The 25,503-nt window shown below is 47.0% G+C and overlaps 1 protein-coding gene across 10 annotated transcripts in view; it reads left to right on the plus strand.

Annotated features, from left to right (window-relative positions):
- PLD1 (phospholipase D1) overlaps window positions 1–25,503 on the plus strand; it is a 100,089-nt gene that overhangs the window by 28,618 nt on the left and 45,968 nt on the right. For 4 of the 10 annotated variants that reach the window (XM_086844309.1, XM_086844312.1, XM_086844318.1 and 1 more), the window contains exon 1: window positions 9,530–9,734. The gene's annotated coding sequence lies outside the window, so the exon portion shown is untranslated. Of the gene's footprint in view, window positions 1–139; window positions 218–7,419; window positions 7,630–9,529; window positions 9,735–25,503 lie in introns of those variants that run through there. The other 6 variants (XM_086844310.1, XM_086844313.1, XM_086844316.1 and 3 more) reach the window with 3 other exon arrangements.

Below are 25,503 nucleotides of genomic sequence, written 5' to 3' on the forward strand. Positions count from 1 at the left end.
CACCTGGTCCCAGCCCTACCCGTGCCCAGTTACTGCCTTCAGAAAAGCTTCCATGTGAAGGCGACTCATCCCGTGCTCCACACTTGGGTGTTTTTATCTGCCAAGCATGCTGGGATTTGAAATGCTCTGCTCTTCCCAGATTTATGGATGGAATTAGAGGAAGGTGAGGATTTGCCCCCAGCTGTGCTCTTGTGAAGGCTCTGCAGCTCCTGTGCTGGTGAGTACAAACAGGAATTATTGACTGGACTCTGTTGGGGCTTCATGTGTCAGGTTCTGTCTTTCTTTAATTGTTTTGTGGTTTTTATTTTTCACTTGTTCTTCCTTTTTCGGTTTCCACCCTATGGCAAAGTCTGGTTTTACATGTTTTACTTGAACTGTGAAAAACAACTGGAAGTTGGGGGAAAAAAAAGAAGAATAGAGAATTATGCTACTGGTTTTAGTGGAGGGCCTAGGAGCAAACTGGGAGCAGAGTGCAGGGAACTGGGAATGATGGCAGCGCTGAGTTTGGTCTAAGCTCTGGAAAGGCACTGCTCAGGGTTTCTGATCGCTTTTTTTGCATGTGTGCTTGGTAAATAGGAAAATGACATTTTTGAGACTAGCTTTATGCTTCCTGATGGATTTTCATCAGGAAAAATACAACCTTTCTTCATGGGCCTTGTGTTGGGGGGTGGGATCTGCTCCATCTCATGCTCCCCTTCCCTGTGTTGTGTGGTGCCATGGCATGTCCAGTGGGTTTTTCCAGCTCACAGTGTGTTAAAAGTCTCATGACTCATTCAAACCCTTTTTTTTTTTCCTATTGTAATCTATCCAATGGGCTACCACATAAAAATCCTCTTTCTGTGGCCTCCCTGCCCCTGGGCTCCCAGTGAGACAGTGGCAGTCAGGGTGGTGGCTGGAGGGGACAGAGCTGTCCTGGCTGCTGGAACCCACAGCTCCAGCACAGGGACTTCAGCAGAAGCACTCACTGCTGAGCGTGTGAAGGAGCAAGGTCTGGGAGCTGCCTCGGGCTCCCCAAGCTCCCCTGAGTGAGTCAACTTCTGATTTCCAGGGGTCACAAAGTGGGGGGATACTAGAGCAACAATAATCATTGGTAACACACTGGCTTTCCATCGCCAGCAGGACCAAGTGCAGTTTTCTAACAAAATTTTGAACAGGAAAGTTTTGAAAGTTCTAACACAGCTCAGATAAAGAAGAAAACAAGTGAGAGCTGCATTATTGATCTCTGGGTGAGACATAGCTGTCTCAGCAGGCCTGTAGGCGAATTTTGAGCATTTAAGAGCAGAAGCAGCTTATCTTGTTTAACTGTTTTCTTGTTTGACCATCTCTCTACCAGATGCAGTTGCAGTTTGTCTGGATATTTGTAAATTTTTTAGCATGAATACCAGAATAAACTATTCTGATCATGTAGTCTGACCTGCAGTGTCAGACAAACCACAGGGTTTATGGTTTCCTTGAACCAGTGTAACCTTTGGAAGGAAAAAAACCTCCTGTCTTTAACAAAAGCATTTTTAATGACGATGATTTTACTTTACCTGATGAAGGACTGGTTTAGTGTTCAGATTTGTGTCAAATTCAACATTGCCTGGTTCAGATTCTGACACTCAGGTGACATCCAAGAAAGCATTTTCACTTTGCAAAAGTAACTTCTCAACAGTATGAACAAGGATGTGAGGAACCAGGAAAGTGGCATGCAAAGAAGCTCATTTCTGTGATAATAAAATATTAAAGTGATGAGCTAATTCTGAGCATTTTAACAGTGTGAGGGAACAAAGATAGAGTTTAAATGAAAACATTCAAAACTAATACTCCCACTACTTATAGGCACATGTAAGCTGACAGATTGTTTTAGATGCAGAGTGTAACTGGAATACACAGAGCTAGCACCAAGCAAAAATAAGACTACAGGGGAAAATGCAGCTATAGAAAGATATGTGTGTTATAGAAAGAGATTTTGTTATGCCTTCTCTGTATGGGATCCTATACAGTCAGAGCAGCAATGAAGAAATAAAAGATGTTTACTAAAGCTGACAAGGAAAATAAACGTACAGCAGAAAGAACATGGAATATGGTGAAAGAAGCAAACAGTAGCTCTGAGGATCCTGGCTCTGCAGAAGAGCCCTGGTGCAGCAGGAGGGGTGATGTGGTGCTGCCTGCCAGTGATGAGAGGCAAAAAAAACAGAGCTGAAAAGGCATCAGATGAGCCTGTAGCAGGCTGTGATGGTGCACAGGAGAGTTTGGTGCTCTTTTGAGGATTAAGTCGCTGTGGGGAATGTTAGCAGGTGGCTTCTTTGCCTGATGCCCGTTAAATAAGTGAAATTTTCAGATGTTGACTGATGTGGTACCACCCACACTGGATGCGGATGGGCACAGCCCTGATCTCAGCAGAGCAGGAAGTGCCCAAAGTGCTCACATTACAGGAAGCTAAAAACCCTTCAGCCTTGTGCCTAAGATTATTTCTTTCCTCAAGGAAAATCCTGCATCCCAAAGTAATCCATGAGGGGGTGTCTCAAGGTTTTTGTGAAAGAGGAGCTGTTCCCTCACAATAACACAAGGAAAAGCCCTGATGAGCATCACCCAGCACGGTGAGTGGGGTATGTCTGATGCAGGCTGATTCACAAGAACAGAGAGTTTTGACATTGCTGAAAGACAGCAAAAAAAAAGTGGTGCATACTGATGGCTGTCACAGGAAAGACTCGCTCCTTTCAGCGCCTTGGTGCTGCAAAATACACTTTTTACAAGACAAAGGTCTCTTCTCAGGAGTTTGAATGGCTGTTTTTAGCTATTGACAAGCCTGGAGTTAGCAAAATAGACAAGTCTTTCTTTTATGTAAAGTGATAAATATAAATGTCCTATGATAAATAGTCAATGGAATATAATAAGTCCTTACACAAGTAAATGTGTTTAATTTTGTTCCCAGACAGCAGCGACAAAGGGATGTTGCACTCAATGTCTTGCAGTGATAGAGTTTCAGTAGTGAGAGGAAATGAGATCTTGTTTCTGAAAGGGGAGAGAGAGAGAGGCCTTGTGAATGAAGAACAAATCTGAAAGGTGCTGCTTCTTGCCTCTGTTTCTACTCTAATATCAGTGCAGAGAATAACAGTGGAAGCTACAGCTGGAGAGGGCACTAGGGGTCACCCCTGTCTTATCTATGTCATCTGGATTTAATTCTGAAGTAAGATAAATAACATAACAGAAAACAAAGACAGGCTATTCTGATTTATTTTTCCTTTTTTTTTTTTTTTTAATTGTGTGGGCCAGACAGCTTGCATTTCATTTCTTCGTTTTCCCCCCCTGCCTGCCTTCTGTCTGTCTCTCCTTTAAAACAAAGCCCCAGGAAGCCAGTGGGTTGCAGCCAGGGAGGATGCTGTAGATGCAGGGGACTCGCATCAAAATTCCCTCTGTGTGGCTCCCATTTATTTAGAGCAAAGGTCAGGCAAATCACAAACACTAAGTCAGTCGGGCAGAATCACAGAGCAGCCTTGGCATGTTCCTGCAAGTACCACAGAGCAAACTGATTGCAGCCATGAATGGCTCCCTTGTAGCCCAGAGTAAGTCCTGACACGTTTTGCTCTGCCTGCCCAAAAATCCCGTGCCTAAAGATCTTTCTCTCCCTTTTACTTCCCCCCCAACCAGATAAGTGTCCCTGACTTCTCATGCAACTGCACCCGATACCCGCATTTGGAAGATTTGGGCTATGAAGAGAATTGCAAATTCTCTTCTCTGAGACTCTTTTTGACCTTGTGTCTAGGAAGCAACCACTGCTGTCAGTTGAATCTGCCATCTGAGTGTGGGAATTGTGCATTTTAAGGTGTGATGCAAGATGTCTAGGGAGAAAAAAGTATTTCTTTATGGAGACAGATGATTTTTCTCTAGACAGACAGGCTTTCAGGCACACAAGATGTGATGAAGAGGCTGCACCCCCTACCAGCCTGCTTTTTTTAGCTCTGGTTATTGATGTTGCAAGATGTAGATCCCCTTTTCTCTGCAGATAAATTATGGTAAATTGTGGTGGGTTTTGTTGCATGATGTGGTGGAAGTTGAAAGCTCACGAGAACTTAAGAACTGACCTGTCAATTTACTGAAAGAATCCACTGCCAGGAGCTGGGAAACTACAAAGACAGAATTTCTGTCTTGGAAAGTCCCTTTCCTGCAGATTCCTGGAGACAGGAAGAGCTGCAGAGAAGCTTCCCCATAACCATGCCCCACTTGCATGCTCCTTCCTTGTAAGCACCAGGTACAACTCCTTGGGATGACACGCTGGGGGTGGGTGATGTTTTGCCTGCCCAGCCACAGGAGAACAGAGACACACGTTCTTGGATCATCACAGGGATGATAAATCTGCTGGGAGCACGTTACTGTAGGGGCTGTTTCCGGAGCAGCACCAGGACAAATCCAGACTCAGGGCTCAAGCAGCTGTGGCAGCACACACGGGACACCTCTGTCCCTGTCACTGGCTCCTGCCAGCTCCAGGCCTGGCCATCAGCTGCCCCTTAGCTCAGAGCTGGCTCACTGTCACTTCAGGTATCCGTGGGCTGCAGCAAAACTATCACCCAAAAGTGGGGGAGTGCTCCGGCTCCCTATTTCAGGCTTTTATGTAACATCCAGCTTATATAAGCCTTTGTCTGTTAACAAAATGGGTGGAGTGTGTCTCGCTTGGATTCCTCGCTAAAGAAACGCTCATTACTTAACGCTTACTCAAGTGCTCATTACATACTTGAAGAATAATTTACTTAGTTCCTTTCCTGTTACTAATAATAACATGGCAACTTGACAAACTGTTATGGACAAATGATAAAACATGTAATTCTCCATTCAATTAACTGCACCTTGGAATAAATGAGAAACAGTGCTGTTGAGGTAGGTGAGGGGAAACTGAGCCATACCCCAGAGGTACTTAATGGGAAAATAAGGCATTCCTGTGAGGCAGAGAGGGTGGAAGAATAAGGCATACCCCAAACCCTGACCCTAGGCTGTGTATTGCTTTCTTCTTGCTGCCTCCTGGCCCGAGACAGTTTTAGGGTGCTGGCAGAGGAGGAAGGATGTTCTGGCCTTGCCAGGATGGTTTGGGCTGCAGGATGTGCCTGGGGACACAGCGTTGGTAGCACAATCCTCATCTTCAGGGTTCCACCCAGCATTGTTTCCCAGGTGGAGGGAAAAGGGAGGGGTGGGCAGGCAGCAGCACAACACTCTGCAGCCCATGTCCTCATCCCAAAGCTGATTTGGACCCCAGGGAAGTCCCACTGGTCTCTGTATTAATCTTTGCAGATCTGGAGTTCTGTCCTCCAGCAGGAAAAAGTGGGTTGTATCCTGCTGTGTGGGAATGGTAAGGCATTAAAAGCTGTCCGACAGCCAGAGCCCGTGGTAGAGAGGACCATGTAAATTGTGTTCAGAGGGACTTGTTGAGCTCACTCAAACCTGGCATTCACGTTCCTGCAGGGCTTTAAATAGACAGTGTGTGTCTGAGCTCAACACCATACGGAGCTGGTTTGCACTCTCTCCTTCCTCCAGATCCTGTGCTTCATCTACTGACGTGCTTGGCATTCCTTGAAGTTTTGTGAATTGCTGCAAAAAAAACCCAAAAAACCTCCCAGCCTCCCATTTTATTTTATTTTCCCCCTTCTTTTTCCCCCATTAAAGCCTTGCCTTTCCCTGCAGCCCTGGCGCTATCCCTCCACCGCTGCTCAGGGCAGCTGCCACACGGTGGCATCCAGGTATCTGTGGAACGATGTACCAGTGAGGAAAAGGGCGGGACAGCTTGGATTCGGGCATTTCCTGCTCAAAAGCAAGTTTGTGATACAAGAAAAATGTATTATTTTAGTTCTGAGGCGCATTTCTGTCCCCTGAGGCTCTGAAGGGGTGATGCAGAGGGGAGATGCGCTGCTGACAGGAAAATCAAGCTAGACGTGGTATCTCATGTATTATTCAATATATTTTTTCTTCTCCTCCTTTTTTTTATTTTTTTAAGGGTTTTAATTTTTTTTTTCATTTACCACTTTCATCCACACCCCCTCTTGCCGAGAGAAGGAAAAAAGTCCCAACCAAACCCAAACAACAAGAGCATTGTTTGTGTTACCATGGGAATTCTGAGAGAGGAGAAGGGCGTGAAAGAAAACTGAAATATTCTGGCCAAATCTGATAAGGTTTGGATCCTGAGCAGCCCCCGGGGTTGTCTTGGAGCATCTAAAGTCCAGGGGTCCTGCTGTCACCTGGCTGTGCAGGGGGGTTGCTGCTGTGTCATGGGAGGCATTACACTGCTGTGGAATTTTGCCAGAAAAAGCATTTTATATGGGAGAAGACAAGCCTACAACTCCCAGGAGGCCCTGTGGCCGAGTCAGACACTGGTTGCTGAAGTGCCTTTCAAAAACTTCTTCCCCTGCCTGTTCTTTCAGAGTTAGGAGGACAATAGTGGTGCTTGAAGGAAAGAGGAGGAAAAAAAGTACTTGACAATGTGACTTCTACAAGCAACCCTGCCTTTTCCTTTTGGAATACTGGTCTTATGGGATAAAACAATAAAAAACTTGGGGTTTATTTTTGTTTTGTTTTGGGGGTGTTTTTGTTTTTTTGTGTGTGTGTGTATATGTGCTGACCCACACTTGGTGTCAGGGAGCCCCTGCATGGCTAAAGGGGAACTATAAGAAGGAAAAAGGCCTTTTCAATGCCTACAGATATGGAGGACACTCTGTGAACAGTGTTAGAAGTACTGGGCTGGGGAATAGCCCATTATTGGTGACAATGTGAATAACACAGGGCTGGGGTTTGTACTGGTGTAGCTGGGCTCATTTAACAAAGGAAAAGCAAATGGCTGATAAAAAAATCTCGATGTGTAAACCCCTCTATTTAGGTGACACCTGTGATCAACATGTCAGACAGATCCCTGATGTGGTTCTGCTGAGATCCTTCCTGCACTCCAGCCCATTGGCAAAACTGCTTTTTGCCACAGAGGAAGGGAAGACTGTTTTTCAGGTTGTGAAAAAATGGTTTGAGAGGTCTGGAGAAGGTGATGCTTCTCTGTGCTGTCACACGTTCACTCCTGCTTTAGTTTGGCATTTATTTTCCCCCTTTCTTCCCCCCCTTAAAGCCTTTTCTTGTTTGGCATTTCTCTAGTGTCCTGCAGCTCTCTGGTCCTCCTCCCTTCTCCCTGTGTTGTGATGTCAAGTGGTGACCGAGATTGAAGACAATGTCCTTATTTTAAAAGAATGCCCGTTTCTTTTCCTGTATTATCTTTCAGCAGGTGGATTGGGTTTGGTGTGCAGCAGCACAGGCTTTTAGTTTGCCAAGAGCCCTTCTGCAGATGTCTCTACGTGCCTCATGTGGCCCCACTTCATTGGGCATGGAAGTGAAATTTTTTAGAGTGAAGGAAAAAATATGAAGTACAACTAAATAATAACAATAGCTAATATCAGTACCTTGGTTTTACAGACTGCAGTAATCTCAATCCCTGTCACTGAGAGCACTGTTTGCACCAGAGTTTCACCTTAAATAAGAAAACTTCACACCCCTGTGATGACACCAGGCATCCTCTGAGGGATATGTGGAAATTCCTGAAGATTGAAAAGAAGGTGGGAGAGAACCAAAGAAACTCCTGACAGATAATACTGTGCTTCTTCAGAGATCAAGATATTTTCAAGGGTATGTGCCAAGCATCCGCTTCATGAACTGCCTCTGGCACAGGGAAGGTTCTGGGAAGTGTAGAAAACCACTAATGGGACATGGGCACAGACAGTAGTGTTTCTGCTGGGAGAGATGGTAATTGTGTGTGTGGAGAACCTGCTCTGTTGTGGTGCTGCAGAGGGGGGTTTGTGCAAAGAGGCCAAAATGCTCACTTACACTGTCTGCTCTCTTCTGCTACTGGTCTAGCCCTGCTCACTGCCAACATAAACCTACAGCAGAGAGATTAAATATGGATTAAATGAGCTAAGGTTTATGGATTTGGAAAGATACGCCAGAAATCAGCTAGTCATGGAGGGGATGAGCACTGAAGTGGACTCTGAGCAGGAGGGAAGGGGTTTGTCTGCAGAGATAGTTTATTTCTCTGTCTGATATGTCCCTGCTCTGCATCAACACACATGGAGAGGTGTGCAGAGATGAGAGGTGGCAGAGATCCTCTGCAGCCCACTGGCCTCCATGGAGCTGGGGGGTGAACAGAGCTGTGTCCAGAGCAGATGGCAGAGGCTGGGCAGCCTGGGCAGGAGGGTGCCCCGAGGGATGCTCCCTGTGCCCACTCTCCATTCATTCCTAAACTCTCTGCAGTGTGGGTAATGTGCCTGTCTGGAACACAGCTCTGCCCACACTTTGGGGTGGAAATGGCAGTGATATAGGGTAACTCTGAATATTTCCCACTGCCCTGCACTGTTCCACCCCGGTTTCCTCTCTTGCTTTGTTCCTGTGCTTTTTCCTTGCTCATGCAGCCAGCACTGCTGAGCCACCTTGACTCACAGCTCTCCACAGATGCCGAATGGGGCAGTGCGTGAGCCCAACCCTGTGAGCTGAAAGAAACCGTGTTGCAATGTTATTGGGAACCCACCTTAGATTTCCAAGTTTGATTTTAGGTGTGTAGCACATCACTCACACTGGTTTTGTTAAGGTGTTGGTAAGCCAGGTGACAGTAAATCCGGTGTAAATGAGCTGAGCCGCGGTGTTACAGGTATGCCCATAAACAACAAGGCAGGTGTGCTCTGGTGGAGGATGTGATGCTTCAATATTGCACTGCCAGAGTAGGGGACAGAGGCTGCCTCTGAACCAGCAGTAATCAAAGTTGTGTTATTTATCACATCTACATCTGAGGACTGTGGTTGAGTTCCTCATGATTTAAAGAAATAAAAAATAAAGTCATTTAAAGAAGAAAAATATCCCAATAACCATGTTGAAGTCTTGCTGTAGATATTGAAGTGGAATCACTGAGTTCCCTGGAAGAAATCACCAAGATCTCTCTGTACAGCCGCAGCAGTGAGAGAGCTGCAGTGCTGCAGACAGATTTTGGGCGTTTCACCAGCACTCATGGCTGGGTTATCGCTGAAACCTGCTGAGAATTTTACTTATCCACGTGTCAGTTCAGTGCTTCTGCAAAGCACAAAAATTTTCTCTCTCGCTAAAAAAAATCTGCTTCTTTGCATATTAAAAAGGGCACATGGGAACCAACATGGGAAACGCAGCATGTGCAGGGGAGGACGGCTCGGATCCAAACAGCACCGGACTGTAACTATTGGGTTGTCTTATGCTAAAAAAACCAAAAAAGCATCGCATGTAATAATTGTTAATTTTCACAGGCTTTTTCAATCTGTTTCCGTGGCCGAACGCAGTGTGTCGGTCAGGCGGGGAGCCTTGGCTTCTCCTTCCCGGAGCGTCCGGGCACGAAAGGGAGAACCGTGCTCCCTCTCGGAGCACGCAGGACTCTCAAATCCCCTTCCCGCGCTGCAAAGTTGGGCTGAAATAACCGAGCCCGTCCCCAGTCGCTCCCTCTGGCTCCCCCATGGCGCCCACCCCGTCCCTGCCCGGGGCCGTGTCCCGGGAGCGGCCGCGGTGCCCTCAGGGGGCGGGCGCGGGGCGGGCCCGGGGCCGGGCCTGGGCAGCGCGCCCGAGCTCAGCGGGCGGGGCCGGCTGTAGGGAGGCTCCTTGTGCTGCTCCGGGCTGCTCCTCCGGCTGCTGCCCCGCGAGGGGGACGGGACCCGGCTGGCTCTGGCTCTGGCTCTGGCTGTGACGGCACCATGGGGCACCCGCGGCCGCGGGGGCCGGAGGTGGGTGCGGGCGGGGGCGGCCGCGGGGGTGCCCCGGAGTGTGGGCACCCGGCCCGGGGCACGGCGGGGACTTCAGCGCAGAGCTTCTGTTTTCAAGTGAATGCCCTGTCCGGGCTCTTTGCTGGGGCACGCTTTGTCGCGGGGAGGTGTTTGTCGCCTGTCGGACACACTCGGGATGGTTTGCGCGTATTTCGTGCTGTGGAACGGGTGGGTTTGGGTCAGTGCGGTCCTGCCTTGTGGTCAGCGCGGGCGGCTGGGTTTGGGAAACTCGGCGATGTGGTGAACTTCAGTGTCCCCGGCGCTGGTGAAGCCGTGACCCTGCCACGTCCCTTCCGCACCCGCCGTTTTTGGGGTGTAGGAAAACCCTGGGAGTTACTCAACGTGCTGACACAACCCGTTCTGCCGAGCTGCCGGGTGGGTTTCTTACAATGAAAGCCTTTTCTGCCTGTTGCTGGTTTTCTTTATTTGGCATGGTGCTCTCTAGAAATCTTCAGCCCCAAGGTGCCTCTGGTCTGAGCTGGACCGTGGCTCATGTCAGTGCAGCTCCATTGGCTTTGGAAGCTTTCCCCCGGGCTGACCGGGCTCTCTCACACAGAAGGACAATGCCCATTGTGTGCCCAGGTCTGCGCTTTCCCCACATCCCTTCTTTCAGTAAATCTGCACGATGCCTCTCCAGTGAGGCTGCCTGGGGACAGGCATCGGCATTTGGTGGATGAAGCTCTGCTGATTTCACACTGGTGGAAGATGGTAAGTGTGGATGTCAAGGCGAGGCCGGTGTGCCCATGGCTGCTGGGACAGAAGCTCCCTGTTTGCGTACGGCGTTGTGTTTCGAGGTGCCTGTGTTTGCATCTCGAAGAGTGGGAGCTCTCTTTCGAGTGTCTTTAATCGCTCAAGAATTCGTGTTTTCCCTCCTGCGCCATCTCTACCATTTGATAAGTGTGAGCTCATGGCAGAGGGTCGCAGGTAACCAGGGAACTTAATTTCCAACCACCTCATGATGCTCACAGGAGTGTTAGCCCTTTAGCTTGGTTCTCATGGCCAGATCCTGCCCAGCTTAGCCAGAAGTTGGAAAGCTCTGAGTTTGAGTCTGTGGGATACCCTTCCTTTGCTGCTTGAGAGCCCTTTTCTCAGGATCACCGTTACCTGTGATGCTGAGCACTCCCTGGCACTGCTGGGATCCCTGATCTGGGCACAGAGGGCTAGCGTGGGATGGCAGCAGCCAGTCCCCACTGTGCACCTGTCCTGCCTTTGCCTGCGGCTGGAAGACGCCCTTCTGTCCATGAGGTAGCACTGAGCTTGTAAAATCAGATTTTTTTGCAGTGGGGAAGAGTGCCTGGGCTCCCCAGGGCTGGGGGTGCAGCATGGGGGCGATCTCCCATGGTGTCCCCATCGCCCATCTTGGTGCGAGCTGTTCTGGCTGGGGACACTGAGCCTTGGATCTGCCATCCCCCTGGAGAGGAGGCCAGCCCCAGGCTTGGTCAGAGCTCCCTGTGGGACAGGGCCAAGGTCACATCCCTCTGAAAAGACCTGCTGAAATTTACAGAGATTGCTGCAGACTGTGCTTCAGCCGATTGAATGAAAGTTTATTGAGACTTACAGCGATTGAATTTGGCTTTGCCAAGATTTAACTTTCCTAAGTAGAGAAGATTGAAGGGTTTCACTTAAATACTCATTAGTGTTTTTAGTTTTATCTTGATATATAACATCATCCTTTTCAGGATTATTGAAAATTAGTGTTGAGGCTCTGATCTTACTGGAAAAGACTTAATTAATTCACTTTTCCTGGAGACCATGATGCTGTCCTTATTTTGAGAGGCTTGAACTCCTGCCACAAAAAATGCTGTTGTTGACAAGTGTCTCCTGAGGTCTCACAGCTGAGAAAGAGTGTGCTGGTATCAGAATTGCAGCTTTTTTAAAATGCTGAAGATGCTGTTTCACATGCGTGTAAATGAAATTGTAAGTACTAGGTAGGTGATTGTTGTGAAATTAATCTTTCAAAAAGCGAGCTGCAATCTCTTGCCTCTCCTAGAACTTTTTACTACTCTTTACAGTAACAAAGTGTAAAGGGTTGTGTCATTTTGACATTGTTATTCCTGTAATTTAGAAAGTGCTCTTTAGACTGCAGGTGTGTTTGTGGTGGAGGAAGGATGTTTTAAGGGAACGGGTCTTATCTCCAGCAGTGATTTGAGCAATCTCTTACGTGATTAAGGGAAAGTTCAGCCAGCTGAACTTGGGTTTTACATTATTCCTTCTCTGAAAATGGATTTAAAGCAGGTTATCAAAACTTCAGGGAAAGAAATTTCAGGGGAATGCACTTAAATGCTGGCATTACCACAAGTGTTATTCCCTTGAAATGACATAATAAGGAAGATATCAGTTACTAATGTTCATAGAGGCTTCTAGTTTTATCTTCTCTCTGTCTGTACACAGTGAATACATCAAAGGAGAAGTCAGTGTCTGAAATTGCTGGGGTTTTGTAGGAAGGCATTGTGCTCTGTGAGGAGCAGCACCTTTCTGATGCCTTTGCTGCAAACAGGTGGTTCCTTAATTTCATGTTGAAACAGCTATTTTGCAGCAAGTGATTTGAAATAATAATAATAATAATAATAATAATAATAATAATAATAATAATAATAATAATAATAATAAAGCTTTAGTAAGAATCAGCATTAGCCAGTGACCCTAAATCTGTGTATAACACAGCTGAAGAAGCAATTTGATTTTCTTCTGGAGTGTCTGATGTCAGTAGGCACTTGGTCTTGGCTAAGGGTGAGGAAGGAGGGCGAGAGCAAACCTTTACATGCCTTTTCCTCCTATTGTCTGACTGGCAATTATTTGATGATGTGTTTTTAACTTGCTCTCACATGCCCTGTACACTGGAAACTCCTACAGGGACTGAGATTTGGTCATAATCATTTGCCTGATAGGAGTTGCGACTGTGTCTTTTTTGCCTTTCCTTCACAAAACCTTGGCCATCCTTTTTTTGGTTCCTTTTACCAAAATAAGGGCTTTTTCAGTCCATATTTAGGTGCTGCTTGCCGTGCTTTTTCTGCCCTCTGAGAGGTGGGATGTGTGTGCAGCTTGTGTGTAGCCTGGCTTCTTTGCATCCACCTATGCAGGGTGGGCAGCTCTGCTGAGCTGCAGGAGATAGATATATAGTGACAACTCAATTTTTTGTTTGTTTTAGATATATAAATAAGTTTTTAACAGATATTTAGCCAGATGCACCTGCCCTGTCCCTCAATTCCATGGACTTGTGATCATCTGATATATGTACATACCAGCTCTGCATGTGCAGACACCCTGGAAGGTAGAAAGTGGTGGAAGGACTGATGGAAAAGCTCCATTTGCCAGATTTTATTACGAAATATTTGCCATGTTGCTCCCTCACCTGCTTGGTGCCGGGTTTCCAGGGTGGCACAGGGCAGTCATGGTCCTTGTGATGAGACACTCACCCATACCTTGGCTTCTGTGCAGGGGGCAAACAAACAGGAGTGAAATGTGGATTTGAAGATCGTGAATTTTATATGTATTTTTAGTTTTGGAATTCAGAGTTTTCTCTGTTTCCATGCAGTAGCAGTGGGAGGTATCACAGGGGGCATCGTGTGCCATCGCCACTGCCCTGAGCACTTTGCACATCCCTCGCTCCTCGTGCCCACGCGCCGTGGTGGCATTTAGTGATTTCTGGATCCTTCAAGCAGATAAACACCAAAACCTGGGGGTTTGCATAATAAACTGAGAGTGGGGCTCTGTCTGTCAGACAGCTCCAGCCCCCAGGCACGCATCTGCTGGTATGGGGAGAGGGGGAGAAGCTGTCTGGTGGCGGCTGCTGTTCCCACACTGGAGAGCTGGGACCCCAAAGGAGCTGGGATGGCACCAGGCAGAGCCGAATCTACACATCCCAGAATGGAGGCCAGTTTTGTCTCAGAGAATAAAAACTTCTGTTTAAAAACAGTTGTGGCTCACACAACTAAATAGAGTCTAAATAGATTATATGCAGGTGAGGGAAATCTTGCTGAAAAAGGGTCAGGGAAGGGGGATAGAGGAAGTGCCAGAGGATCTGCTGCTGCTCCTGCAGCGAGCATGGTATCAGCTCAGCAAGGGTGACAGCCTGCCTGGGGCTTATTGCCAAAACGGGATGTGGGGCTTTAATATCAAGGTAATTACCTGAGATAGTCTTACTGGGCTACTCTGCTTGCTTGGACGCCAATAAAAAGTGTCTGAGGGTGGGGCTGGGTGGGAATGAACCCATCTGTGCCAAGTCTACACTGAAGCCGGTGTTGGCTGTGTGTGGTATTTGTACCTTTGTGCTCTTTGGTTTTCTGCAATTTGTTTGCCCTTAAATCTTCTCCTTTGCTCCCTGGTGACCCAGAGTGGACTCCATTGAGCTCAATCAAATAAAATGGTGCTACACCTCCAGTAGGATTTGACAGCAAATTAGCCACTTTGCATTAGTTACCTTAGTATAACATTGTCCCTTCCTCCTCTATCCCATTTTCTATTGCAGAGGAGGAATAGATAAAATAAATGATCTTCTATCCTAAGGAACTCACTGTTTAGGGAGAAAGGCTGTGATAAAAAGGCAGGTGTAATAAAAAAGGTGAATAGTGGTGGGGTACACATTTTGCAGAAGAGGGAGAGCACCCCTCCACTGGCCACCAATGGAAAGCCTCTGGGAGAGCAGTTGCAGGGCTGAGGAGTACAAACCTCATCACTATTGGCAGGTTTACTTGTCAGGAGACTTTCCTGTCTGGGTGAGGGAGTCCTTTGCACACTCTACTGACAGCAGCAAGTATTCAGAATATTCATGGTGTTGAGATCTATTTTCCTGGTTTACACCTGCTGGTAAAGAAGGAATTAAACTGCATTTCCTGGACTGCATTTTTCAGGTCAAGCTGTGAGCGGGTCTGATTCTTGTCTTTCATTTTTCTTTCTGCCAATACAGTGAGCCCTTGTGTGCAGCCTTCACATGAGGGCTCTTTTTGGGGAGAAGTAAGATAAGCCTGGGCTCTCCCAAGACTGGCAGCAAGATCCCAGTGAGCTGGGGGCACTTTACATCTTCTTCCCCAGGGCTGGGGACGGTGGTCCAGGCACAGAGGGTCCTCTCTTCTCCAGGACAAGTGTTTCAGAGGGAGACAAAAGGCAGTGCCAGGCAGACAATGTCCCACAGAGCAGCGTTCTGACAGCCTCTGTCCCAGCCTGTGCAAGTGGCTGATTCAGAGCCAGTTGCAGTTTCTGGTTCTCTGGCCGTGCAAGAACTTGCTTCTCTTTTCCCTTCAGGATCTGCTGATGCTGTGTCCCAAGGCTCTTCCTTGCCACTGACTCATTGCTGAACTTCCTAGAAACTTCTCCCATTTTACCAGATGGACTTCTGGCAGGATTTTTTTAATCAGAAATACTCATTTCTTGTTCTTCCCACTTGTCTCTGCCCCACCCAGAAAACACCCACTGGTGAACTCAGCTCACTGCATTGCATTGGGTCAGATCAACCTCACAGCAGAGGCTTCTTTCACCAGGGCTGACTCCTGCTTGAAGCCTCCAGGAAACCCTTGGGCTGGGGGGAAAATAAGCCAGCAAGAGTAATTAATTGCACCTTTCCAACCCTTTCAGTAGCCTGAGGTGTCATGGCCATGGCAGGACTTTGTTACTGTACCCCACTACCCGGCTAAAGCCAACCCTGCTGTCAGGGCTTTTCTTTATTTAAAAGATAAGTGTTCTGACTCCCAACCAGCTTTGAATGTGACACACAAGAGGTGAAACAAGTGGACGGTTTGTATTTGTATTTTCTCTTTCAATTCAAGTAAGATGCAGTTACATGATGCAGTTGACTTCACATGAAGAACACAAGTCTGCCTTGCTTGTGGTTCTTTTGGTGGCACTGAGAAGCACCCGTGGCTGCTGTCCTCTCTCTGTCGCAGCTGAAGGGCTGCTGAAACAATTTGGAGAGCATGCAGTGCATCATAATCTTTTCAAAAAGAAAGTATTTTGTTTTCTTATTTCTCCTTTGCTATTTATGTAGTCCCCGTGAGATGTTCTGAAGTATATTTTTCCATGACTGAGGTTTCCTGCAAATTGATTTTTTTTTCTGTGTCTGTGTCCCACCCAGCGTTAAAGTCTTACCAAGAAAGAATAGTAGATGACTCATGGTGGCTTAGAAATCTCTGTGGTCAGACCTGATCCTGCAGAGTTTTGGCATTAACTGTGGCAAGTGAGCCATTTTGTTCACCAGGAGAAAGAACTGTCAAGATGGGAACTGCTGTCTGAGTCTGTTTAGCCTTTATTACTTCTCTCCCAAAAACTATTGCATTTCTTCCTGCCAAAACAGCTTTTTTTTGTACATGTAGAAAACTCTCTGCAAACACTTTTCGGGGCAGCACTGCTCCAGAAGGTCATGGCAGTTGAAGAAAAATACTCTTTAATTTTTGCCTCATTATGTGCTGAGGTCTGGAGGGTTAGGTTTGTAAGTCATAATATTAATTCACAGATTTCCTCTAGGAATTTGTGGGGAAAATACTGTAAAGGAATTTCAACAAGAGGATAATGAACTGCAGGGTATCTGCCTTGCCCAGAGACACATGTTGCTTGTAAGGTGCTGGAGGTCTGGAGATGTGGGTGGGGGAGAGGAGATAGGAGGCACCTGAGGCTCGATTTGAGCTCTGAGATGAGCATCATCTTTCCCTGCCTGCCATCAGCAGGCTCCTGTGCAGGTTTGATCAAGGCATTGTTTTTCCCCCTCTAGGAAAGTGGTTAAAAAAAATTTTGTCCATGGCATCTATTTTGTTCTAAGCGAGCTGTCAGTATTGTCAGTGTGTGTAAATGAACTGTTTTGCATAAATTTGCAGGTGTTTAGTTGTATTTAAGAAAGAAACATAAGGGAGCTATTTTGTTTCTGCAAGTTACTGCTTCATAACAGACAGTTTCTTATTGAATTTGCCTGGATTTGATCTCAGTCTGAAACCTCAGCCATCATTCCAGAATTATTTGAGAAATCAGAACCCAATTACTGTATTTACTCATCCTTAATTCTGTTAATGAATCAAGCATTTCAAGGTACAGAAAAATTAAGTTTTAACTAACTTGAGTGCCCTGTGCCCTAGGTGCTGTTATGTTACTATGTAGGTGTCCATGGGAGAGGCTGGTTTGCAAAGCCACCTGGAGCTCTCTGTGAAGTCCTGGGGACAGCATCACCTCTGGACTTGGTGTAACAGCTTTTGTTACAGGTACCTCCAGGACTTCCCCAAGCCAACTGTTTTCTTCTTGTAAACAACACCTTGCCAAATATTTTTTTTAGCTGGCAACGGAGAAGGAAAATGCAGTTCTTGCGAGACCTTGGTGTTATCCTAAATCCACAGATGAAGCTGTTTGGGAACTGATTGGAGATTTCTGGGTGTGAAAGGGGGGCTGAGGGCTGGTGTCTGGCCATGTTGCTGGCTGTGCTAAGGAAAAGCAGCTGTTTTTGGAAACGTGGATCAGGAGCAGACATGCACCCTCCTGTTGTCACCTCTGGCACCTGCTGTTGCTGTTTTTTCAGGAATGATGCCTGATTGTACAACAGCCTTTTAGTGCTGGGTGTCCCAGCTTGACAGTGGGATCTGTGGCCACTGAGTGCTGCAGCTTTAAGAGTAGACTGGAAAATAACTGAAGTCAAATGAGGACAGAGACATCGAATTCTTGTGGAGCTTATCAGCCAGAATGCATCAAACACATTTAAAAGCATTGCTAAATAAAACACTAAAAATCACTAGGGAGCTTTGGTTTGGAAAGGTGATGAATTAGGTTTGCAGGCAGGAGTACAGGAGTGTTTTGGGGTGATGAGAGAGGCTGTACCACATCATGGGGCTTTGCACTTGTGGCTCTAGCCTGTCCATGCCCAGGTGACAGTGCTCTCAGGGCAGTGCAGGGTCCTGTTTGGGATGGGGATGCAGCAGCAGGATTCTGACTGAGGAGCTGAAACATGCTCCTGCTGGGACAACCTGGTGACTCCAAGGTGCCGCAGCTCCTCTCACACCCATTAACCAGAGGTCATCCCGTGCTTTGGGTTTACCAAAGTACACCCCTGGCACAGCGTGCACCGTCAGCACAAGCTTGGCAGAGGTTAATGTTCAGAGTGAGCAATCACAGGATTGGTTCACGCTGCCAGGAAGGATCAGCGTGAAATGGCACCGTGCAAACACCCGTGTGGGCCTGGCACTGCATGTGTGTCCCAGCCCTGCACCCTGCACTTGGAGCTGCCTCTAAGAGGGACAGAAGCATCAGTAAAACTGTGGTGGTGGTCACCCTGCAGTGGTCATCCTTGAAGCTGGTGGTGTCGTGGGGAAGCCACCCTGGGAGATGAGCCTGTGCCTTGCGCTCCCCAGGCAAGGGAGGGAGTTGGGCTTGGCTGCTCACATGGGAACATTTGAGTTCTGCACTGTAGTGGGAACTACATTAACAGTAGTTTAGTGGGAGGGTTGCTTTCCTCCTCCGTCATGGCCCTCTGCTCCTGCCAGCTATTTGGTTTTTTTAAAATGGAAATTATTTGAGAAGTTCCATTAGGGCAAACAAATTCCCAAAAGTCAACACAACAGAAACAGCATTTTATTGAAGTGTTAAATTTTTAGTTAAACTGTTAGTAGAAATACATGGTCTCAATCTGCTACTCTTTGTTTCTGTGATACCCGCAGGAATTCTCATTTCTTTGAGCAGGTCAAAAAATAAAGGGTCAACAAAATCACCTCTCTGTGCTTTCACGTGGAAAAAAGCAGGAGGAGAAAGAAAAGTCATGTTGCCACTTAATGGGAACAGTTCAATCAGCAGCAGGCTGGCAGCAGGAATGGGGACAATGACCTCCTGACACGTACCTGTGCTCTTTGCTGTGATCTAGAGCTGCTGCCAGGAGCTGGTGCCTGTGCAGGGCACAGTGCTGGGCTGAGATCCTGTTGCAGTTGCTGAATCCCTCCCAAGCACAGGCTGCAGTGCTTTCCCTGGAATTAGCTTGGCTGGGAGGAGATATGTGAAGGTCTGTTTACATTTATCAGCTGCCACCTAACCCTACTGTGGGAGAGAGGGAGGGAGGGATGGAGGTGCTGGGCTGCCTGCCAATGTGCCCGCTCATCTCTGAGCTGCTGGAATTCCCTGTGGAAATGTGGCTTGGCAGGTGGCAGTTGCTGGAGCAGACGTGGCACTGGGAGATAGCAGCATAGTGTTGAGTGATGTACAGGACATCAGCCCTGTGGATATCTATACATTTAGGTCACTAAAATATGTGCTGTATTTGTGTGATGTGTTCAGCTGTTAGATAAGAGTTGCAGCCATGAATATCATCCTGTGAGCACTGTGGTGGTCCCTTGTACCCCTGATCCTCATGGAGATGGTCACTCTAAGAGTCCTGTGCATTGCACTATCACTTTGACCTGTTCCTTGCTTTTAGGATTTTATATAAAGCTTTTGTTAGCTGTCTTGTGCCAAACGCTGTGTGTCACCCAGAAGTGCTGCATGCTTTGGCTTTCCTGCTGCTTGCTCTCTGCAGCAGGCAATTTTCCAATCCCCTCTTTTCCATCAGCCCAGGATTCTACTGACCACTTTGTTGCATCTTAGTTGTGTGGTTTAGGGATGCTGAGGTGGAGCCAATCCCCAAGGTGCTGTCACCTGGTTCCCTTTGCCTGCCTGCAGCTATAGTATTAGTGGGTCTCTGGGGGTGAGTTACCAGATTTCAGAGGCTCTGTCCTGTTTTTCAGGGGTGTTACATGCAGTGCTCCTGGGTTTAGGGCTGTAGGATGGATGTGTGCCATCGGCCACATCAGGGAGTGGAGGGCTGGTGGTGATCTCTGAAGGATGCACAGCCCGAGGTGCAAGTGCTGTGCTTAAACACTCTTGTCCGTGCCTGAGGAATCCAAAACAAGGCGATGAATTAGTGTGTGTAGGGCCAGCCTTAATTACCAATAAATACCTAATGATCAGCTTCCCGGGGAGGCTGCACTTCCTCTGGGAGCAGGGATGGTGCTCCTGGGGTGCTCTGGGCAGGGGCAGCGGGAGCCAGAGCAGCTACATCAGCATGAGATCAGCAGCCGCTGCCCATCCGAGGATGTTTATGTTTTCCCTTTACTGCTCTGTAAAGCAAATGAAACGAGTCCTTGGGAGGTGCCAACGCTTAGGCTGGGTTGGGTGTGGGGATAAACCAACACGGAGGGGCTTTCTGGCTGAAGCCATGGATTAGTCACCAATGCTTTACCTCATCCTTTCCCTTGAGCTGCCTGGCTTTTCTGTGTCCTTTTCTCTAGCAGAAGTGCTGTGGGATGGAAGCTGCACAGCCCTGTCCAGGAGCAGAACGGGCTCTGCCTGATGTGGAGAGTGCAGCAGGGACTTCCAGGGATGAACCTTTGATTTCCAGTCCATCCCAGCCTTGAAACATCTTGTGCCCTGTTGCAAACAGGCTGTGTGGATTCCTGTGACTTTGCTGTTCCTGCAGGCAGGCCGGTGGCTTGGCAGTAAGCCTCATGTGGCAAGGACTGTGGAAATCAATAATGCAGAGCCAGGGAACTGTGCTGCAGGAAGCACTAATTGGTTTCTGCTTCTAGAGGTATTGCTATTAAATGTGTGCACTTTGTGGGAATAATTGTTTTGGAAACAGTATTTTAAAATATTTTGGTTTTATCAGGATTGGACTGAAGATAAGCAAATTAGGTCAGGATGATGTTTCAACGTGTCTATTGTTCATCTGGATTTTTATGTCAGTTCTCTAGCACCAGATCTTTCCAGGGTAGGAGCAATGCTTTGGTTCTTATTTAAGGGCTCTTCTGTATGTTTTGAAAAACAAACCCTAATCCTTTTGCGCTGTCCCTGCAGTATGAGCACCCAGAAAGGCAGATTTTTAGGAGATGTCTGCATTTGCTCTTGCTGGCTGCTGGCTCCTCTGGTTCGGTGTTTTCCATACACTGAACTGAAGAACAGGGTTAAGGCATTGCTGAGCATGTTTCATAGTTAGGAAATGTAGTGTGCTACCTACAAGAGCCCTGGGCTTTCAATTAAATATTGATGGAAAGATAAAAACAGTGTGTGTCTATTTTGCTTTGTGTGAGTATGGGGATTTTTCCTGGGCTGGAAAAGCAGGATGCTCTTTGCTGGTGCTGGCAGGGATCCTGAGCAGAGGAGACACTTCCTAACTGCAGTCAAGGGCTGACCCCTGCCCAGGCTGTGGAAAGAATATGTGCCTGGGCATAAATCTGGGGTGATGACAAGCCCAGCTTCTCCTGGGGGAGGCAAAAAACTCCTCAGAAATGGCTCTTATCAGATGAGGGTATTTCTCCAAGACAGAGTGGTCCAAAGCTAATTTTAGGTTTAAAATGTGATGAATTAGGGAATATTTACATGCAAAAGATTCATCATCACTAGACAGAGCGAAAAGCTGTTGAGGGCATCGTGCATGGGAGTTCCTTGGCATTTCATTTGAGCTCTTGGTGCCCCCATTGCACCCAGACTCTTGGTGGCAGCGGCAGGAGGAGAGAGAATTCGTGCTTGCTCAGATTCTTTGGGCTTTGTTTTGGTTGTTTGTTTTCTGTTTAATAACCCCATCTCACTGCCCTGTTTTGGCCTAAGCCTCTTCTGCTCCAGGCAGCCTGGGAGGTTTTTGTGTGTCCCACCATGGGTGCTCTGCCTGCAGGAGAAAACCAAGTATGGGAACAGAGGTCATTTGTCACAGCCCTTGCCAGAAGGTCACTGTACTGGGAGAGATGCCATGGGAACAGGAATGAGATAATTTTCAGGGATTATAGTGTTTCTCACCATAGGGATAAGAGTTGATACAGAACATCAAACCCTGGCAGGCATTAGCAGGAAATGTCTGTTTTTCCTGGATGTATCTTCTATTCTCTGCTCTCCTCTTTTTCCAAATTAAGTTTTTCTGGCTTTCATAGGTTTGTGTGGTGCTTTTCAGCATTGGAACCTCATTAAGGAGCTGTGATTGTCTGAGCTTGTTTCAGATCTGCCACGATACAGAGTAAACTTAGGCTGACCGAGTTTTAGGTAGTCTGTGCTATTACCAGCCGCATACATTTTCACATCAGGACGTCAGTGTCTTCAAAATGCAGAACTGTTATGAATATTTACAAAAATATATATTTTCTGCCTTCCAGTTTCCATGCCTTTAATGCTGTGCTTTTGTTGTCTTGTGCAACAAGTAGAAAAAAAATTTTCTTAAGTGAAGGCTGAGATGGTCATATGGTCCCTGAAGTAATAACTTGGGGTTAAAGCATAAACAAAGTGGCAAGTAACAGGTAGATACTGGACTCGCAGAATTGCAGGATGGAGCTACAGGTTTGCAATGTATTCATTCACAAGGGCTCAGGGTTAATAGAGTTAATTTCTATTCTTTCAGTCGTTGGCCCTGCAGTTGAAATCTTGGCTGATTCTTGGTGCAGTCACTGTTTCCAGTGTATATATTTTACTAGTTTAAGAGCTTTGGGGCCCGTGTGCTGTGGGGACATTCTGGGACAGGAGGCAGAAAGCTTAAGTGGTGCTTCAAGAGGAAGTAATTAATATGAGAATTTGGTTGGACAAAGGCAATGTCAGCAGTCTTTATGGGGTTTGTACTATGTGTTTCTACCTCCTTCAGTGTTTAATCATCTCCTTTTTTCCTTGTCTGTTCATTCTTCCAATGTTTTCCTTTACTGCTGAGTCTTTTCATTGTGTTTTTCTTCTTGCTGCTTTTGCCCAGGCAGACTTTGAGCCGGATAAATCCAGAGCAGCACCTTCCCTCTGTTCAAACACAGACTCCTGGCTGCCCCCAGCAGCTTGTTTGGGGTGTGGGTGCTGTGGTACAACTGTTCCCCTGCCTCCCTCAACCCTGGAGCTCTGCAAACCCCTCTTCAGGCAGTGCCATGCCTTTGCCATTAGAAAAGGCTTTCTCCCTAGTCTCTGCTTTAAACCAGCAGTTAAACTGAAAGAGAGTAGTTTTGGATTAGATACTGGGAACAAATTCTTGCCTTTGAGGGTGGTGAGCCATTGGTTGCTCAGAGAAGCTGTGGATGCCCCATCCCTGGAAATGTTCAAGGCAGATTGGACAGGGTTTGGAGCAACCTGGGATAATGGAAGATGTTCCTGCCTGTGCCCAGGAGTTAGAACTGGATGATCTTTAAGGTCCTTTCCAACCTAAACCATTCTATGATTTTAATTCAGAGCACTTCTGTCTTGTCCACCCTGCACACAGCAGCTTTCTGCAGGCTTGCAGTCTGCTGTCATGTTTCTCTTGCCTTCTCCCAGCACTGACATTGTTTTCACAGGTCAGATGCTTTAGGTCTGAGTCTTCCTGTGTTCTGCACCATCTCTTCCTTCCTGGCTCACAGGCAATAGTCCTGTTTGTGCATCTTGGCACAGGTTTTGCCTTTGTTTGGATTGCTGGTTCTTGACTCGATCAGACCCTGGTTTTTCTCTTTTTGTTGTTTGGGTTTTTTTCTGTTTAAAAACCTGCTGCTTATTTTTGATCCTGAATGGCAACAGCTGAACACTGAAATGCTGCAGTTATTTCTCAGAAGTTTCATCCTATTATTTGCAGTCTCCTGCAGTTTGCTGGTATCTCTTGAGTTCAGTATCAAGGGTTTATAATTCTTTTCTCTAGTCCATTAGCAGTGTGAGCACTGAGTGGCACTGGACAGACAGGGCCTTCTTGGTGTAGCCTGCCTGGTTTGTGGTAAAATCCTGGATATCCGTGTGTGGCTGGGTCTGTTTGCACCCAGCCTGTTGCAGATCATTAACCCAGGCATTCCTCAGCTTGCCCATGGGAATGCAGAGAGTGACCACATGGAAACTGCCCAAGAGGTTAAGCAGCTCTTACAGAGCAGAGCCCTTTAAAGCAATTTGGCAAAGCTTTCAGAGGGATGTGATATGTCCTGTCTTTCCAGCTGACCCCAGTGCCATCCTCCCTGCCCAGGGCTGAGTTTGCCCTGTGTCCTCTGGCTCTGCAGCAGCCAGCTGTGACAGGGAGCGTGGCCGCTGCCCAGGTTTGTGGGGCTGCTGACAGGACAAGTCACATTTTCCCTCTCAATCCCAAAATTCGGCTCTAATCTCGGTGGGGGGAATCTCGCTGCTGGGGCTGATTCAGGTCCATCTGAGTTTGAACCCTCCTTTATCACAGGATTTGTCTGTGCCAGCTGTGAAAACAGCTTTAGCTTTAAAAAAGAAAAAAAATCCTGAGTTATGGAACCCTGCTGCGGTCCCTTGCAAATAATCATTGCAAACACTGGTTAATTGTTTATCCATTAGCCAACTGTGTCAATTAATCTGACAAAGAGCCCAGCTGTACCTGGCACAGTGGGGAGGAAAGGAGGAGGAGGAGGAAGGAGGATGAGCATCCTCTCTCCCTGTTAGCTCCTCTCTGTTGCTCTTCCTCCAGCCCTTGCTGATGTGGTATTTGTCTTGTGATTTCCTTCAAGTGTCGTTGCTGGCATGGCACATCCAGGCTTTGTTTGGGCTTGTGTTCTCTTTGACCATGGAAAATATTCTTTGGAGAGGGCATTAAGTTTCCATGAAGCAATAGCATGTTCTGATGGAGAAAAAACCCCAACAAATTCTGTTTTCTTTCTACTAAATGTGAATGCAAACAGAAATACAAAGCAAGACGCTGCTTTATTTGCAGCTAGAAATACACAAAAAAAATCTTTGCATGAAGTGCTGAGTGGGAAATAGGATTTTAATGTATGTATTGGTGCAGAGTGAGGCTCTGGGCTCCCTCCTGCTATCCCCGGGGTTATTTGGGAAGGCCTGGTAGCATGGCCTCCCTTGGGAATGCTGTTTATGCCTGCTTTCCAGGAAGAAAATCAAACATCCAAAGCCAGTCTGTATCAAGTGGAATGACTTCACTCCAAACAAATTAAAATGTATGTTATGCTCCCTGAATAATTGGAAGTCCCCTGCAGTACATTGTTAGAATAGGAAAAGTGTAAAGCTTCCAAGAGGGAGAACTGGCTTCCCATGAAGTGGTGATGAGGGAGGTGTGGGACAGTGCCAAATTCCTGCTGCACAGAGGCTGCACGGGCTGGGTAACATCAGTGAGGTGAGAACAGTTTGATAATTGAAATGAAATAAAATACAGTAGTAATTGTGATGAAAGGGGAATGACACTGATGGAAACAAGTGATGCATAATACAGTAATTGCTCACCATCCCCTGACCAGTGCCCAGCCCCAGCAGCAGCTGGCACTCCCAGCCAATTTCCCCAGCTGATATCCTGGGAATGGTGTCCTCTGGAATGGAATATCCCTTTGGCCAGTTTGGGTCAGCTGTCCTGGCCATGCTGCCCCACAGCTTTGTGTGCACCTCCTCATTTGCCAGAGCATTGGAAACCGGGAAGTCCTTGAATTAGGGGAAGCAGCACTTAGCAACAATTCAAACATCAGTGTGTTATCAACATTCTTCTGGTCCTAAATCCAAAACACAACACTGTATCAGCTAAGAATAAAATTAACTCTGTCCCAGCTGAAACCAGGATCTTGCCCCAAAGTTCAGCATATCACTGGGAAAGGAGGTACCCACATGTGTGTTTATGTTTGAATTATTGATGCAGGTCACTCTTGAAGTGACCTGGGGGCTCTGGTCTGGTCCTAAAGCCTTCTGGAAGCTGTTGGTTCTATGTTTACTTTGATATAAGAGAAGAGATTGACCCAGTTTTTCTTGTTTCAAGTCTGTGTGCAAATGGATTTATTTTTTTTCTGAAGGCAGCTGCTTCTAGCATGTTTTTAGGCATACATGGTATCAGCCTTATGTAGTAATGAAATAATGGACTTGTTTCAAAAGGAAA

Source organism: Cyanistes caeruleus, chromosome 10, assembly GCF_971803275.1.
Source record: "Cyanistes caeruleus chromosome 10, bCyaCae1.hap1.1, whole genome shotgun sequence".
Lineage (NCBI taxonomy): Eukaryota > Metazoa > Chordata > Aves > Passeriformes > Paridae > Cyanistes > Cyanistes caeruleus.